The sequence below is a fragment of the Periplaneta americana genome, chromosome 2 (assembly GCF_040183065.1).
Source record: "Periplaneta americana isolate PAMFEO1 chromosome 2, P.americana_PAMFEO1_priV1, whole genome shotgun sequence".
Classification (NCBI taxonomy): Eukaryota; Metazoa; Arthropoda; class Insecta; order Blattodea; family Blattidae; genus Periplaneta; species Periplaneta americana.
The window spans coordinates 100,576,141-100,594,708 of NC_091118.1; the positions used below are offsets into that span (position 1 = coordinate 100,576,141).

The 18,568-nt window shown below is 37.2% G+C and overlaps 1 protein-coding gene across 4 annotated transcripts in view; it reads left to right on the top strand.

Moving 5' to 3' along the window:
* The window catches only part of RhoBTB (Rho-related BTB domain containing), a 596,656-nt gene that overhangs the window by 229,115 nt on the left and 348,973 nt on the right, over positions 1–18,568 (top strand). The window contains exon 1 of one of the 4 annotated variants that reach the window (XM_069818205.1): positions 17,225–17,353. The exons of the other annotated variants lie outside the window; for them this stretch is intronic. The gene's annotated coding sequence lies outside the window, so the exon portion shown is untranslated. Of the gene's footprint in view, positions 1–17,224; positions 17,354–18,568 lie in introns of those variants that run through there. 4 annotated transcript variants of the gene reach the window in all.

Here is an 18,568-nt window from a genome sequence, read left to right on the forward strand (position 1 = left end):
AGAATGCCCTTCCTGTCCCAGAACACCGTGCACATCACTTTCCGTACCGACAGCGTCTGTTTGAATTTCGTCCTGACCGGAGATCCACTATGCCGCCAATGCATTGACTGCTGCTTTGTTTGTGCGAAATCCAAGTCTCATCGCCCGTGACAATCCTATCGAGGAACTCGTCGCCGTCATCGTGATACCGTTGCAGAAATGTCAGTGCTGCTCCTAAACGTTGCATTTTGTGTTCGGGTGTCAGGTTTTTCGGCACCCACCTGGCACACACTTTTTCGAACAGCAGGTGCTTAGTGACAATCTCATGCAACAAGGATCGCGATATCTGCGGAAAATGGCTGCTCAGCTCCTTAATCGTGAAGCGACGGTTCTCCATGATGCACTGCCGCACCAACTCAACACGATCATCATTGATGAGGGACGGTTGCCCAATGCGCTCTTCATCATGGACACTTTGACGACCTTCGGAAAACTGCCTACACCAGCGACGCACCATCTGCTTACTCATGATGTTCGGCCCATAGACCTGACAGAGCTGCCTATAAATTTCAATTGGCGCAATGCTTTGTGCATTAATAGTTATTTATGGTACTTGTGAGGTAAGTGCATCTTTATTGCACGAGTGGAAAGATTTAAGCACGAGGCGTCAGCCGAGTGCTTAAATTACACGAGTGCAATAAAGATCACGCTCACAAGTACCATAAGTAATTTTATCCATGACCATAACGAAAAATTATGTTTTATAAAAGAAAATATGTTGAAAATAAGTCCTCATGTAAACACATACTATGGCATGGATTTTAGAATCAATACGTTACTAGGTAGGTCATGATGTAGGAGGCCATGATTAGTAAAGAATGGTATCTAAGGCGTTGGATAAATAACAAATTATAATTAATTATATAATTTTAATATATATTTTTTTACTTTAAACGTGTATTTTCGTCTTTTTGAAGTTTCAGGGATTATTTAGAAGTGTTCACGGAACTAATGTGATTAAAATAATTTCACATTTTACTTCTGTAAACTTAAGAGGAATATTAAAACTTAATTAATCATCGTGTCTGTTTAGCTCAGTTGGCTAATGCATGTTGTTTTAAAATCCTATAAACCCAACTTCGTAGGTTCAAGTCTCCTCGCATCCCAAAAGGTAAATTATTACAACATTTTAAAAAGATGCATATTAGACATGGATGTAATGTACAAATTACGACGTAGCAGGTAGAGAAAAGAGAAGGAGATTGAGTGTATGTATATTTAAGAAATGGTAATAAAGAAGTAGAGGTAGTGACATCTAGTAACTAATACGAGTATATTAACTTCTTGAGTAATAGTTCAATGGAAAAGTATACGTGTGTGCCCGGGTACTAGGAAAATACTAATGAACTGTGAGATAAAGTTCAAACTGTGAGGTAAAGTCTTTATCTCACTAGTGAAATAAAGTAATGTTGAATAATAGCCTACTTTACACACGCAAAAGTATTTAGTAAAGGCATGTTTTTCGTTATGGTCATGGATAAAGAACTTTATCACCAACCGAACCTCGCAGGTGGCGGGAGAAGGAATAAGAGCTTCCATTTCGGACCACTGCTGCCACGCTACTGGCACCAGGCAGGACCTGTCCGGCTGGCATATGATTGATACGTCTTAGATCTGTTACGCATGCGCAATTGACACGGCTAATTACGTTTACTTTCAAGGAGAAAAATCGGGAAACTGACTTTCTGGATACGCCTCGTATAATAGGATGCGAAACTTACTGAGTTTCCCGTAACACATACTAGAGGCGCTGTTGCAGAAATTGACCTTGCTGCCACCTGTTGGGGAGAGGGGCATTATTACATCTAGCAGCGCACCAAGTAGCGAAAAGAGTAATTACTCCATGCATTTAGCAGCGCACCTGGTGACGAAAATGTTAAACTGTGCAGAAAGTATTCCCTCCCACCCTCATCGATATTCAAAACTAACCCAATTTAAAATAAAACATTTACAGTTTTATTCTTCACAGCATCTTCTACTGAAAATTCTTACCGGAGCAAACAGGAAGATAAAAGAGACGACCTGTTTTACACTACCAGATTAAAATATAACGAGACAGTGACCAAAAATAAAGCAAAAGGTTAGATAATTGGGATTGTATTCTTTGGGTATTTATTGTACAGCGCAATGGAAAAGTCTGCAAGAACTACTTAGATAGTTCAATTTATTATATTACTATTACTTTACAATACATTCAACAACACTATTTTTACAACGACCATAAACATCACTGTTTAACATACACTGCTTATACACACACGTGTCACTTTATGTTCACTGATTAGCAAGTTTCTGTCTGCCATCTCGTCTCCTTGACTCTCGAGCAATATCTCGAACGGATAAATAGAGAACTCTGGGTAATGTACCCAACACGTAGTTCTAATGTTCACCACCTACGACGTTGGGCGCTGATCATCTTATTTCAGCCCCCCGCGGCCAGATGGTGCTAACCGCAGTTTCGCATCCTATTATATATTTATCTATGCTGCAGCCATGAGGGGAAGTGTGCGCAATAATAGCAAAGATGGTCGATCGCCTGTCTGTTCGCAAGCGAGCGCAGAATGCTGCACGCTATGAAGTGTGGAATTCCGTTGTTCTTGGACAGAGATGGTGGCGTACGATGAAGGGAAGGAATGCCACAATCCGTCCAGAGACAATAAAGAACTGTCATAGGAAGCTAATTGTCATAGATTCGGTTAAGAATGCAGGAAGAATTGGCCGTCCATGCACGTCTCGGTCTGAGGAGAAAGTGGCGATTGTGCGAGAAATGTTCAATCGTAGCCCGGCTAAATCAACACGTCATGCAGCTCGCGAAAGAGTGTTGCAGAAAAATGCATGATCGTACATGGAAACCTCATTACGTGCAACAGCTGACACCAGAAGACTGCGTTCGCAGAATGGACTATGGGGAGTTGATGCGGGCTGGAATGAGGATTGGCCTCAGTTGTTTCAAAACATCCTCTGGAGTGACAAGGCTGTATTTCATGTGGGAGGTTTCGTCAATCGACACAATTGCCATTATTGGGCTGCACAAGAAACCGGTATGATGGTGGTGAAGATGCAGCCTCGTCCACACTGACCGTGTGGTGTGGAATGAAGGCCACAAATGTCATCGGGCCGTATCTCCTGCGTGACACCATGAACGCGGAACGCTACCATGAGATGCTTGAAGATTACGTTTGGCCCACGGTATCTGGCTGGGAAAACAACAACGACATTAACTTCATGCAGAACGGTATACCACCTATGTCGCGCGTACGTGGTTGGATGAGAAGTTTCCGGGACGCGAACCTCACGAATGGCCTCCAAGCAGTCCTGACCTGACACTCTGTGACTTTTGTTATGGACTGAGAAAAAGATGAGGTGTATCTGACGAAACCTCGCACACTGGAATAATTGGAAGCATGGATTCGGGGCGTTATCACCAGTGTTCCACGCAACTTCCTCCAGAAAATTGTGGATTCCATTCCCGGCCGCTTCAGGAAATTAATCGACGCTACGTTGAATTTTGAGGTATGTATCCATATTCACATTTAATAATGTACACATGAAATTAATTTCAATAAATAAATTAGCGTTGTAAATGTAGATTTTATACGCCTTTTTAATACTTAGTTCCTTCTCGCCCACTCTGTAGTAGGCCAATAGAACAGTTTAGAACTTCAGGGAATTTCAAAGTTTCGAATTTATTATATTATTTTATTACTAGGCCGATATTATTATTATTATTATTATTATTATTATTATCATTATTATCATCATTAAGCATTTCACGATATAAAACGACACATCCGTTACTTTTTCCTTTTTAACTTGAAAGTCCTGATACTATTCATAAAGTGTCTTCAGCCACTGCTACCTACTGTGTCTCTATATCACTGCTACAATACATTCTACTACTGCAGCTCTTAAAATTCTGCTAGTGCTTTGGGTGAATTAAGTAGATTTGTGGTTCGCCAGCAGTCCCCATAGTTTTCATACGAAGTTCGGCAAACTTTCATCTGCTGCTAACAGTTCTGATTGCAGGATGATTCTGTGAGATTTATCCGACTGTATAAGATGTAATAAAGATAAGATCTATTAATATAAAAAAATTAACAAGATGTGATTGTACACTTAATTTTATAAATAAATGTTCGATTGGTCTTGTCATTGATTCTCTGAAAACATTATCACAAAGTCACTGCGTTTTGTATTTGGATTTACAAGAACTCGATTGGGAAATGTTATCTTAGAACTGACTTAAAGATTTAAGAGCATCCAAGAGCCGTGCAGTATAGATAATTTCGATATCAAGAAACATCGCTATTGTTCTCCATCTGTCGACTGACTCACACAAAGATGTGATATTGTAAACCTGTTCATACCGGATCACTATCTCCATATAATGACCACTGTTGCGTAGTCTCCATCATCCCACAAGAATAGTTTATTACTTGAAAGACTTCATTCAGTCAGGTTATTTTAACTAAAACAGTGACCGCTCTTATCAGAGATGTTAATACCGGCATTAAATTTGTCTATAGTTCAGAACATAATAACTGAATAACTTGATGTTTAGAAGTTTGTATCTGCAAGGGGAAAATCAAACACAATGGTTATGTTATCAGTCACGAACAAAAGAAAAGATGCATAGGAGCATACTCATTTTGAAAGAAACGTTTAATATTTTAATTACTCATGAGACAATCATGTGGATCGACGAATTTTATTCTTATTTCCTATCCAGGAGCTCAAATAAACTCTTGTGGCAAACTCCGTTCCAACATTTAGCAAATAACGACTGATAGTATTTTGGACATCTTCAGTCGCAAGATTTTGGCTTTGTATATTATGCTTTATGAACCCCCCTCCCCCACACGAAAAAAAGTAACAGTCCGAAAGTAGAAAATCCAAAATGTATGATGTGTTCCCATCCGTTATTTTCAATTCTCTTCATGCATACCAAAGAATGGAGTGTGTGAAGTGGACAGACAGAATAACAAGTGAAGTTGTGTTAGAAAGAGTGGGTGAAGAAAGAATGATGCTGAAACTTACCAGGAAGAGAAAACGGACTTGGCTGGATCACTGGATGAGAAGAAACTGGCTATTAAAGGATGCACTGGAAGGAATGGTGAACGGGAGGAAAGTTTGGAGCGGAAGAAAATATCAGATGGTAGATGACATTAAAATATATGGATCATATTATGTGGGGACTAAGAGGAAGACAGGAAATAGGAAAGATTGGAAATTACTGGGTTTGCAGTGAAATGCCTGCCTTTGAGCAGAAAACTATGAATGAATGCATACAAATGTCTTGTGAGGCCGTGTGTTGTCCTGTTAGGAAACTCTATTTTTTTCCTGGAGTTTAAGGACCTGCCGTTGGACAGAAAACTATGAATGAATATAATAATAATGTATAACATCTGGCTTGAGCTTCTTCATTTAAATAGAGATATCGAACTGGGATCGGCCTGGGTAAGGCAGTCGGTAGAAGGCTGGAGTAATGGAACGGTGTGGCTTAGTGGATAAAGCATCACCACGTAGAGCTGAAAACCCGGGTTCAAATCCCGGCGCCGGAGAGAATTTTCTCCGTTCCATTACTCTTTCATCGTATGATGACGCAGAATATCTGCATGGAAATATCATATATACATAAAAATAATATATATAATATGCGTAAATTCACTTTGTGATTTAAGTCGGCGCTTATTCCGTCGCATCCCGGCCAACTAGTCACTCATAACGAGTGCACCTCAGCACATGTGTGGACTTCAGTTCTACGTTCATAGACATCTATGACGTAGTGCAGAGGGCGGCCACTAGAGGGAACCCAAGAGTTGGAACTTAAACTGAGACGATTCTGTCCGGCGCCGGGGTGGGTACCCGGTGTGGCTTAGTGGATAAAGCATCAGCACGTAGAGCTGAAAACCCGGGTTCAAATCCTGGCGCCGGAGAGAATTTTTCTCCGTTCCATTACTCTTTCATCGTATGATGACGCAGAATATCTGCATGGAAATATCATATCTACTTCGGTACATTAAAATAATATATCAGCTGTCAGAATTTGACAGTCCCTTTATTTTCACATCTGCTTCATTATTGCCATGTTTACTTACGTTTTTCAGTACCTACTGTATAGATCTACCTTGGTGGCACGAATTAAAGAGCTCATACCATCAGATTTAGAATCCCTGCTTTTTACTAGAATTTCTTCATTCTCAATGTTATATTTCTGTGAATTTCCTATCATTTTCCTGTTTTGTAGAACTACCAGTGAAATTCTTAAATATTTCCATTCAGTTTTTAATTAATCTCCATTTCTGTTATGCGTCATCCTAGAGAAGTTATTTACATATCTCTATGGTAACTGCAATGGGAACAAATACTTTCAAAGAACATTCTGAGGAATATTGTCATCAGACAAAGTTACGACTGAGAAGTGTAAGAAAATTTTTCAATCGTAATACAGACGTGGACAAATTAGACTAAAACGTTTTCTTGGAAACATAATACAATTCGTCATATTAACTATCAGTATAATTCACAGTCTCTCTATTGCTGTAAATATGATTGTTTACATCTTCTGGTATATTTTCCAATTGTTAAGTATATATTTTTCTGGCTATGTTGGTACTACTGGTGTTTTAATTATATACTGCAGAAGATATTCTCCCATGACCTGCAAGAAGACCGGACATGAACAAAATTGAAAGTCTGTGATCTATACTGAAGAAGAAAGTGGACAAAAAGAGGCTTACAACAAAACATGAACACATTTAAGCACTGTCTGATATCTGGCTAAGTGATGCTGATATCCAAAGAAAGTGTCAAACTTTGGTTTCCAGCATCCCTGACAAAATCAACGTGTTAGTAAAGAGTAAGGGAATGTTCACAAAATATTAGTAACCTCAGGACTCAATTTTCTGTTCATTATATCTGTGCAAAATATATTTTTGTTCATTATTTCTACCAATAAATACAGCTTCGTTGCACATACAATTAATTTAGTCTAATAATTTGTCCACGTCTGTAATTTGTTTTCGAAATTGAATCCTGGATCTTTGTGTATAAAATTTATACAGAACTTTGAGAGATTATATTATATTATCGGACAAGATAATTTATCCATGACCATAACGAAAAACATGCCTTTACTAAATACTTTTGCGTTTGTAAAGTAGGCTTTTATTCAACATTACTTTATTTCACTAGTGAGATAAAGACTTTACCTCACAGTTTGAACTTTATCTCACAGTTCATTAGTATTTTCCTAGTACCCAGGTACACACGTATACTTTTCCATTGAACTATTACTCAAGAAGTTAATATATTAGTTACTAGATATCACTACCTCTACTTCTTTATTACCATTCCTTAAATATACACTCAATCTCCTTCTCTTTTCTCTATCTGCTACGTCGTAATTTGTACATTACATCCATATCTAATATGCATCTTTTTAAAATGTTGTAATAATTTACCTTTTGGGATTCGAGGAGACTTGAACCTATGAAGTTGGGTTTACAGGATTTTAAAACAACACGCGTTAGCCAACTGAGCTAAACAGACACGATGATTAATTAAGTTTTAATATTCCTCTTAAGTTTACAGAAGTAAAATGTGAAATTATTTTAATCACATTAGTCCTGTGAACACTTCTAAATAATTCCTGAAACTTCAAAAAGACGAAAATACACGTTTAAAGTGAAAAAATATATATTAAAATTATATAATTAATTATAATTTGTTATTTATCCAACGCCTTAGATACCATTCTTTACTAATCATGGCTTCCTACATCATGACCTACCTAGTACACGTATTGATTCTAAAATCCATGCCATGGTATGTGATTACATGAGGACTTATTTTCAACATATTTTCTTTTATAAAACATAATTTTTCGTTACGGTCATGGATAAAATTACGTATGGTACTTGTGAGCTTGATCTTTATTGCACTCGTGTAATTTAAGCACTCGGCTGACGCCTCGTGCTTAAATCTTTCCACTCGTGCAATAAAGATGCACTTACCTCACAAGTACCATAAATAACTATTAATTGCACATAATATCTGCAAAACAGTAGAGTTAAATAAATTAATGAGAAGCCTTTATTTTCTTATATTATTTCTTACAAATTATGTTAATTGAGAGTGGAAACAGTACATATCTGCTGGTTGAGTGGAAGAGAAGGCCTTACGGCCTTAACTCTGCCAGCTAAAATAAATCATTATTATTATTATTATTATTATTACATATCAGCAATTATTGCAAAATGATAGGTGGAGTGTAGGTAGCAATGCAAATTTTTAAATTTATGTCCGATTATGCGTCGTTTCGATGCTAATTTAACGAGGCATGAAGGATATTGCTACAGAAGTCGTAGTACCTTTTCTTTAATTGGTTATTTTACGACGCTTTTTCAACTTCCATGCTTATATAGCGCCTGAATGATATGAAGGTAATAATTCTAGCGAAATGAGTCCAGGGTAAAACGCCGAAAGTTGCTCAGCATTTGCTCTTATTGGGTTGAGGGAAAATTCCGGAAAAAGAACTCAACCAGGTATCTTGTTCCAATCAGGATTTGAACTCGGGACCTCTCGTTTCACTGTCATGCATGCTAACCGTTACTCTACAGCGGTGGATTTCTAGTACTCTAGTAGCCCCGTTACGATACGTAAGAATGTTACTGATATGTGAGGAAAAGTGATAGTTACTGTAAGGAGGAATCTGTCCTCGCGTTACGACGCGTCGATGTGTTCCCATCCGTTATTTTTAATTCTCTTCATCCATACAAAGAATGGAGTGTGTGAAGTGGACAGACAGAATAAGAAATGAAGCTGTGTTGGAAAGAGTGGGTGAAAAAGAATGATGCTGAAACTGATCAGGAAGAGAAAAAGGAATTGGTTGGGTCACTGGTTGAGAAGAAACTGGCTACTAAAGGATGCACTGGAAGGAATGGTGAATGGGAGAAGAGTTCGGGGCAGAAGAAGTTATATGATAGACAGCATTAAGATACATGGATCATATGTGGAGACTAAGATGAAAGAGAAAATAGGAAAGATTGGAGAATGCTGGGTTTGCAGTGAAAGACTTACCTTTCTTGGATTGTTACATCAATGGAATTGTGTTGTAGTCGGTTGTAATGAACTCGTAGTTCCTACTTTCGTGGTATAGTTGCGGCTGTATAATTTTAACGGACGTTTGCCTAGTTTCGGAAATGTACGGAAATGTACTGATACCAACTTTTCCTCTAGGCATTCTTCCTCAAACAAGTACAAATAACTAGTGATGTCATATCATTTTATGGGATTTCCACGAGTTTAAGCAGCGAATTCCATTTTATGAGAGTTACGTTGACCAAGCGATAACATCTGATTTAAAGGTCTCGACAATCTAACATGAAGCTGGATTCAAATCCTTGCTAATTAGTTGGTTTACGTTCATTCATACACACTTGATATACATTAAAATAATAGAGATCATGCATATAATGTAAAGTAGCTTAATTGAAACATTCAGTTCCTTTTAATTTCATTAAGATGGATGAATGGATTATAGGATTAAGTTGAGACAAACTGAAGCCAAATCAGTCCCCCCATATAGGCCTAATGTGCTACTTACAATATAAATACATTTTTGACGTAGGCTAGAATTTGCTGGCATATTTGCCTTTAGCTCTCTAATTCTAGATCAGACTTGCACAAACGGCGCTCATTGAGCGCGGTCGCTCCTTCGGAGCGGGAGAGTCGTCTAACAGCTCGCCGGAAAGTTGCGTCGGAATGACGTAGGCCTATGCCTGCTATAGGTAGAGGATAGTCCACGCAACTCTCTGGTGTAGTGTGTATTATCAGTAGCTTTTTCACTTTGCCTATCTACGGCTACATAATGAAGGAATCTAAAAGATGGAAAAGTGATCATCAGACAAATTCTTTCAATATTGCATGGAAAAATGCTTATTTTTTCATAGCAGCTGGAGTCAATACTTATCTGCCACAAAAGTTTGAAAGAAAGAGGAGAACTTAATATAATGCGTTATTACTAGTCCACACATAGAGATACGATGGTTTTGTTGGTGAAGATACCAGTAAAAAGGTTCAGGAGTCGAAAGTTGCATTATTACATGAGGTAGAGTACGTTAGAATTTATTAACCTTCAACAATTTAAATATCTCACTTCAGGGAAAAGACCAGCTCATTGTTGATATGTTGAATTAATTATGTAATTTCAGTCGTAAACTTACACTTTTCGTAAGTCAGTTTCGGGAAGGTAATATGGCTCAGTTTAGAAACGACAGAAACTGCTCGTGATGAAGCCATGTTAAACAATTATGTGCAAATATAAATTGAAATTCAAAATGAATTTAATTCTAGGTTCCAAGATCTTGTCTTAATTGGAAAGAAGTTTAAAGTTATCATAATAAATTCCTTCAACACTAGTTGAAACAGTGTCATACAATTTACATGTCGGCCTGGTTGGCGCAGTTGGTATAGCACTGACCTATGCCCGAGGTTCGATTCCGAGCCAGGTCGATGGCATTTAAGTGTGCTTAAATGCGACAGGCTCATGTCAGTAGATTTACTGGCATGTACAGTAAATGAACTCCTGCGGGACAAAATTCCGGCACACGGGCAACGCTGATATAACCTCGGCAGTTGCAAGCGTCATTAAATAAAACATAACATTTAACATTTAACGATTTACAGCTCGAACTTATTGATCTTCAATGGGACCTATGGGCTAAAGATCGTTTGAATAATACTACTAGCCTGGTTGAGTTTTACAAGACTAAACCTCAGGAATAACATCCACGACTACACAGGCTGGCTGTGAAAATGATTGCTATGTTTGGCTCAACATTTATATTTTGTGATCAACTGTTTTCTATAATAAACTGTAATAAAGGCAGGCATCGAACATCTGTAATTGATGTTTCATTACGATCAGTACTGTTCCTTTTAGCTGTCAACAGTATAAAACCCCGTTTTCATGTACTGATAAATAAAAATATAACAAAATGATATTGTACATTTAGGTAGCTATAGAATTTCTATTATTTCTGTAAAATAAATATTTTTTTTTATTAATTAATGATAGTCCAAGATAGTTTTGTAAACACTCGTACTAGTACTTTTGTGTACATTTTGTACGAGATTACCCCTTCTTCCAATTCACCCTTATAGGCCTACAGAGCGCAGCTAATATCTGCACTCCGCTCATGAGCTGTGAGCCGGCTCGGAGAGAGCAAACCTTGTGCAGCCCTGTTCTAGATTCAGTGTTCTTTTACGTACCGTAAAACCTCCTAACTCTCTTTTTCTTCCGTTGGAAGTCTTTTCAAGGATATTTATTGCCCTTAAAAACCATTGTATTCGGTCGTGTTTGAACCCACGAAGCTTAGATCCAGTGCCAATCATGGTAACCACTAGCACACCGAGAACCATATCCTACTTGCTCATTAGGCGTATGCGGAATATGAATAGTGAGTACTTAATGCTGCAAATAACCTATATTAGGAGTTAAACATATAAACATTTTAAAAACATATTTTATGTCTAAAAGCTGTTCTCGGCGTTCCGCCTGTCTTCTCTTTATTTCTGAATCTTGTACAGTATTTTCCCCTAAATTATCAGACTGAATTTGTTTATATTCAGGATCTACGAGTCAGGAAATGATGCACGCAAAGTAACAATTATATCAAATGTGAATGATTTTTATTTGATAAAAAACATGAAGTTGCATATTCTTATACAGGGTGCGGGAAAGCGACGTTTGCATACTTTGAAGGATGATAGAGCAGACCGAAATGAACAATTTCAGATATGTAAGAAAGTAAGGGTCGAAAGTGCTTAGTTACTTGAGGGGTCTAAATTTGATGATGTAACGCATTACAGACAGGCAATTGTTCATAATTTGTGTTCCTCTAATGCAGAAGACTCTTATCCTTGTGGTGATATTCGTTTGAACATACTGCTTAGAATCATGCCTCTCTCACCAGAGAACTGAACTTGTTACTATTTACATTTCAAAATTTGAAGCGTTTAATACAACACATGTTTTCCTTTTATCCAAGGACATAGTTTTGAGGTCATCACCAGCTTGAACGTGGTTTCTTTGAGTGACTCCGGCAGTCTCTTCGTAGGTCTAACAGATGCCTTTAACAGATGTTAAAGCTGGAAACGTTGAGCCATTCTCCTTATGATTAATGGAATGTTTTCAAACCAGTGCAGTAATGAACTGTACTCAAGAACTTTTATTTCAATATAATAATATACTTATCAGTATACTATATGTCTACTCGAAAGCTGAAAACTGCCACCAATAATAATAATAATAATAATAATAATAATAATAATAATAATAATAATAATAATAATAATAGTCATTGACATTTAGGAATTTAAGCCAATAGAGAAATAACTAGTGTTTTCGACCTCTACTTTCCGGTTTGAAATTGTCTATTTTGGTCTCCTTTATGATCCCTCACAGTTAGTAGAATGTGTTTTATGCACCCCGTATAAAAGTGCGACAAATTGAATTGTACGCAGCCCTAATTTTCAAAGAGAGTTTTTTTTGCTATAAATATTAATAATTACATACATTATGAATTCAGTCAAAAACATAGGGCCTATTTAAATAAACATCTATATGATTGGCTTTTAAAATATGTATTTCTAGCCGTTTCGTAAATAGAGTAAGAATGTTACTACGTTTTCTATAAAAATATTGATATAGAATTATTTCTTAAATTAGAAATTCTTGCAGACAGAAACTTTAAGGCTTAAAGATACCTTCATGAATCGCATTGTAAAATGAACTTAACCATAAATGAATAATTTCATATTAGAACAGCTAATCTCAGTTGTCCGTCGGATGGAGACGTTAAGCCTGGCGACCTCCTTGGTGCTATTCGACAGGAGTAGGCTACGTTCCGGCACCGGATATCCCCTTCTCCCTTCCTCACCATCATAATCCTCACCCATTCCCTACACTACACTTAGACGAACACTTACACATACACTAACCTTAGTACACGACATAACTCTTCACGGATACGAAATCGTTCAGAAAGAAGAGTCGTGCTATATTTCCAGAAGTCGACAGTTACAGTAGTTATTATAAGGTGAGCCAATAAATGTTACAGAAAATATAAAGCAGTGCATTTTTCTACATATGAAAACTCTACTTTTTTTTTAGAATAAGTCGCAAATGTACTCTACGAAATCGTTTCTTGCGAAAAATAACTTAGAAGGATAGACTAGTAGGATATCAGAATTATTCGAGTCGATCTTATCTAAACGATTGACAGGCACTATTGAATATTCTTATATCATGTCGGGCTGTAATTTTCCACCTACTTTAAACTCGTAACAGTCTCCTTTCGCAGTCCGACTGGTTAAATGATATTAAATCCTTTTATAAAGCAGTAGTATCTTTTCATTGTTTCTACAATCGATTTTTGTAAATAACAAAATAACATTAGAATTAAACACAATTCACGAATAGGCATTTTATGTGAGTTTGCGAAAATTAATTGAATACGTCTACTTAACTTTATAGTGAAGTCATATCTAAATTTCTGGGATTATAAGAAACTTTTTTGTGCGGTTCAAAAAACTGTGTATGTATGTGTGTGTGCGTCTGTCTGTCTATCTGTCTCCTAATGCCTATCCACTTCACTTAACGTGATTCGAGTTCCACATACTACAGATAGATGGCTGTTCAAAAAACTGAAATTTATTTTCCTGATTGTGCGCATAGTAAATAATTTCAATTATAACTGGTGTACGCATAGTTCGGCGCCGTTCTCATTCGAAAAGTGACATGGGTAGGTAGCAGTCCGCTTAGCGATGTTTCAGCATGTCAGCTTTCAGCAGTAAAATCTCGCGACTTACATATGTAATTTATTGGCTCACCTTACAATAACTACTGTAACTGTAGACTTCTGGAAATATATCACGACTCTTCTTTCTGTGCGATTTCTTCATAATATACGTATCAAAACTGAGATTAGCTGTTGTAATATGTTTTGTATTGAGAAAATTAACTGCACTGAATGGAAGTTAGCTGTATATTATTGCTATAACCTTTACATCCATTCAGCCTGTGTTATCTGTCCATAATACGCAACAGACCGATGGCATTTAAACTACCTGACGAATGCCCTGTATATGTCATTTGAATGAAAGTTCAAGAAATTAACTAGAAACAAGAATATCATTTTTAATATAGTAAAAGAATGAAATTGTTCCGAAACGCTTAAAACACATAGGGCCTACAGTAAATGTAACGTAGATTCTTCGCTGCTTGACAAATTACCTTTTTACCAAATTGTTCTGTTATTATGTAACTTGGCCCATTATCTATGCTTACCAGTATTAGATTTTTTCAATATTATAATATAATAATATAAGCAGTGGTCCTTTCTATGGTATTTTCTCCGTAAGCCTTTCTTCCATTACAAACTCTAGGCTATTTTGATTTGCTGTGGTATTCTGTTGTCACTTGCGGATTTAAGTGTTCTTGATTTAATTTTGACTGTGTAACTTATAAAATTAACCATTTCATAACGCCTTTCAACTATAGAAGCTAATGAGAGTCGGTGATAGTCTATGGCTGTATGGTGATGAGTAGAAGGAAAACTACAGTATATGTTTTTTCTGTTTGTGTTTTAGTCTGACACCATGAGATCTTTTTTCCTCGTAGGTTTAATTCTGCTTTAATACTGCTTAAGTAGGTAGAATTATAATTATAATTCTAATTCTAATTAGAGGATAACGAAAGTAGGCCTACTTGGAAAATGTCTATCCCGCAGCCTCATACGCAACCATACTTTGCCAGATTTACTGCCAGTGCCAACCCAACACCTCTTAAGGGACTGCATTTTACTTGAACTTTATTTTAACATTACACCTCAGATATTTTAATTGTGTGATTGTTATAAAAGTCGGAAATTATGTCAGCCTGTGATGATACTTCAACTAAAACCGTAACATTTCTTGAAAAGGGCGCAAACATACGTGAGATAAAATGGTAACATTTTTATTAACTATACCATATTCTTCACCCAAACAAAGTGCAATAATTTTATAACGCTAATAACAGTAACGAAGTTCACTAAATTAATTCAGATTATTTCAGCGAAGAAGATAATAATTGTGATGAAATGTTCTAAAATCTTATGGATGAATAAGATAAATGTATGTATGTCACTGTTCTTTTCTCTTTCGAAATACCAAATGACTAGTTAAGACAGCGGAAATCTAAAAGAAATACTTTTATAATTAAAGCACGTTCTGTCAGTAAGTTTTGTGTTACTGTGAAAGTTGAGAAATGTGTTATTGGAATATGCTGTTGTTATAGAGGCTTTATTTTGCGTTTCAATAACAGAGTTAGTCCTATTGGAGAAATGATGACAGATATGGGTAGGTATGCGTCATTTTTCGATCGTTTAATCTCATAGGGCATCCTACATGATGAAATCTGTGCCTGCACAAGGCGCAGATGAAATTATATTCTGTTTCGAATTGCAATAGTTTGACCATTGACATAAACTATAAAGCTAATAGCATTCATTACTATGAAAACAAGCACGATATTAAGTATTTGTGACAATCATTAACCTTCGATAAATTGTCACGAATTCCTTCAAATCTCTCACGCAAACATATTGCATGTAGAATATGGCAAGGCTAATAATTTAGGTTAGAGCTGCTATACCGTAAATCGAAAAACATAAGATGACCTATGACACGACATTGGAGTCATCACAGTTTGAATTCCCAAGATCGGTTTAAGCTAGATCGAAAACGTGAAACTACGAACATACGTCTCTGACACCATCGCCACAATCATTGCCATCACACCGTCTCTACCACCACCACCACCACCACCACCACCGTTTGGCTATGTTCTAGTTTATTTCATATCAGTTGGTGTTTTATCTTTTTCACGAGTTAACAAGATAGTGATTGTCCTCCTTGTTAGCTCTGTGGTAGCGCTTCTGCTTCCATACTAGCTGGCGGTTCGATTCCCGGAGGGGTCAGAGATTTTCATGTAAACTTTCTGCCTCGTGACTAGGAGAGGTGACGGTGCACAACTTCTGATCACTAAATTGTGCACCAATATACCTGGGTTAAATCCCAAATCTCTTCGCAGTGCATATGAAGAGAAGGTATATGTCATTGTTAATAGTGATTCGTCCGTCGGATGGGGACGTTAAGCCTGGCGACCCCCTTGGCGCTATTCGACAGGAGTAAGCTACGTGCCGGCACCGGGTATCTCCTTCTCCCTCTCTCACCATCATCATCCTCACCCATTCCCTACACTACACTTACACATACATTCACCTTAGTACACGACATAACTCTTCAGAGATACGACATAATGTATAGCATGGCCCGCCGAAGTGGTGTACAAATTGAAAATGGGTCACAGTCTTGCCATCCTAGCCGCAATATGCGGAACCCGAATCACGCAAGTGAAGTGGGTAGGCATTAGATACACACACATACACACACACGATAGTGATCTCTCTTAACCAAACCTATATTTTCTTATTCGATGATCGTCCTTCAAGAATTGGGTCCCTCCATCCATTCCGTCGTCACTGTTATGAGGGATAATGAGAAATATGGAGGTGTTTTGACAATGTGTTCCGCATAGTGCAAGGCCAGTACTTTAGTCCCACACTGCGGCAAACTGTTTTGTGCTGCTCGAAGCAAAACATTTGAAGACAGGACACGCCTATATAGGAAGAAAATAAATGCACGCTGCTCAGACTGGAATTGAAGCCGGGTCTGATGGATTTGTATTTTAAAACGCTACCGCTCGAACAACAGTGGAATTACTATTTATTTACCTATTATTTTAATTAGTTTACTGATATGGATGAACGGACAGAGACCTCAAACACAGGAATAATTAATAATCTGTAGCGTATTAGACGTGTAGGCCTATGTGTATGTCGAAGCGCCGTACACGCAGCTTGGAGTTCGACCTGAGAACATATGGGAATAAGTTACTGGTTTCGTATTTTTCTCCAATCGAAAGAAAATTAATGTTCTAAATTTATCGTAGTCGTAAAGGGAATAAATTCCGACGCTGGTGCCGAGAATAGAACCTGACGGTCCAGTCGCTTTAATGACTGCTGTATCACGCGAAGTACGTCATACTGAGATTAATTATTCAGGTGGTCTTGGTCTGCAGATCTGTCGTTTAGGAGATGGGACTCTAGCAAGACGGTGGCTCCACTCCGCATGAAAGCGGTCTCAGGATTTCGATTTGCGGGAATGACAGTTCTGGAGAATTGATCACAATTTCATCAGATAACAGGTATATCTTCCCTTGAATAGTTTCTATTGAGTTCTTTGTGTTAACCACACGTTAGCTTTCAGGTACCCATGCGTTATTTATGTATTTGGACATTTTATGAATGGCAGTAAAAAAATAATCTATCACCACTGAAGGTTCTGGTGTAGCATAGTGAAGTTAACGGTATGTCATGAGGAGAGACAGCGCAGCGATTGGATAAATTGCGCTCTAGGTGCAGAATTGCAGAAATGTACGTTGTCGGGAGAGAGGTGTAAGGATTAATGATTTCGACAGTCAGAAAATAGATGTGAAACAAAATTAAACTAATTCTGAATTCTCCTCTTTGTTCTCTCATGAAAAATGGTCGAGTTATTTCAATGTGGAAAATAGTGCTAAAAATCACCCTGAGCTCTTGAAGTTAGTTCAGTTTTGTTTCTCAATTCCAGCACACATTCGGAATGTTGAGTGTGTGTTTTCCCTCATGCAAAGCCAATGAACAAAGGAACGGAATAGAATGATACCAGAATCTGTGAAGGGTATTTTAACAGTTCAGTGTAACTTTAAAAACATGATTTGTGAACATTTTCATTCACACACAAAGAAGTGCCCAGACCTGTTAAAAAAAATTGGATGACCTGAGAAGTATTCATGGGCGCAGTGAATGACTGAAGTAAAATGAAAAGTTATTTTCATGTGGTTACACTTTGATATTAAAAGTGCATGGAATATTTTTTTGTTATTGATCTTAGGAAGTAAACATTAAAACAAATTTTTATGGGTGCCTTCTTTTTTACATCACACAATATGGTAACCCTGAAACACATATTTTTGCAGTCTGCAAATTTTTACTTCATCATAATCTCCCATAGTTATTTTATTCGCTGTCACATGACGATTGTGCATTCTTTGTTCTGTTTGAATAGTTGAAAGCATGCGTTTATAAAAGCTTCCATGGCAGGAAAAGGAACAATATTAATTATTTACGAGTACAAACTAGCATAGAGCTGAAGCATATCCATAGAATATTTGCCAAGAAAACCTCAGTCATAAAAAATAGGTATTGTTGCACACAATTAGCCTGCTGATGGAAGAGAGTATTCTAAATTGAAACTTGTTCGTGCGAGTTGCTTAGTCATTGATTAAATTAATTCAGTTTGTTTGTTTAATTTATTTCAAAAGTCTTAGTAATGATTTGATAACAATATGTAAATAAAGTAGGCGGTGATTTAGTTGAAA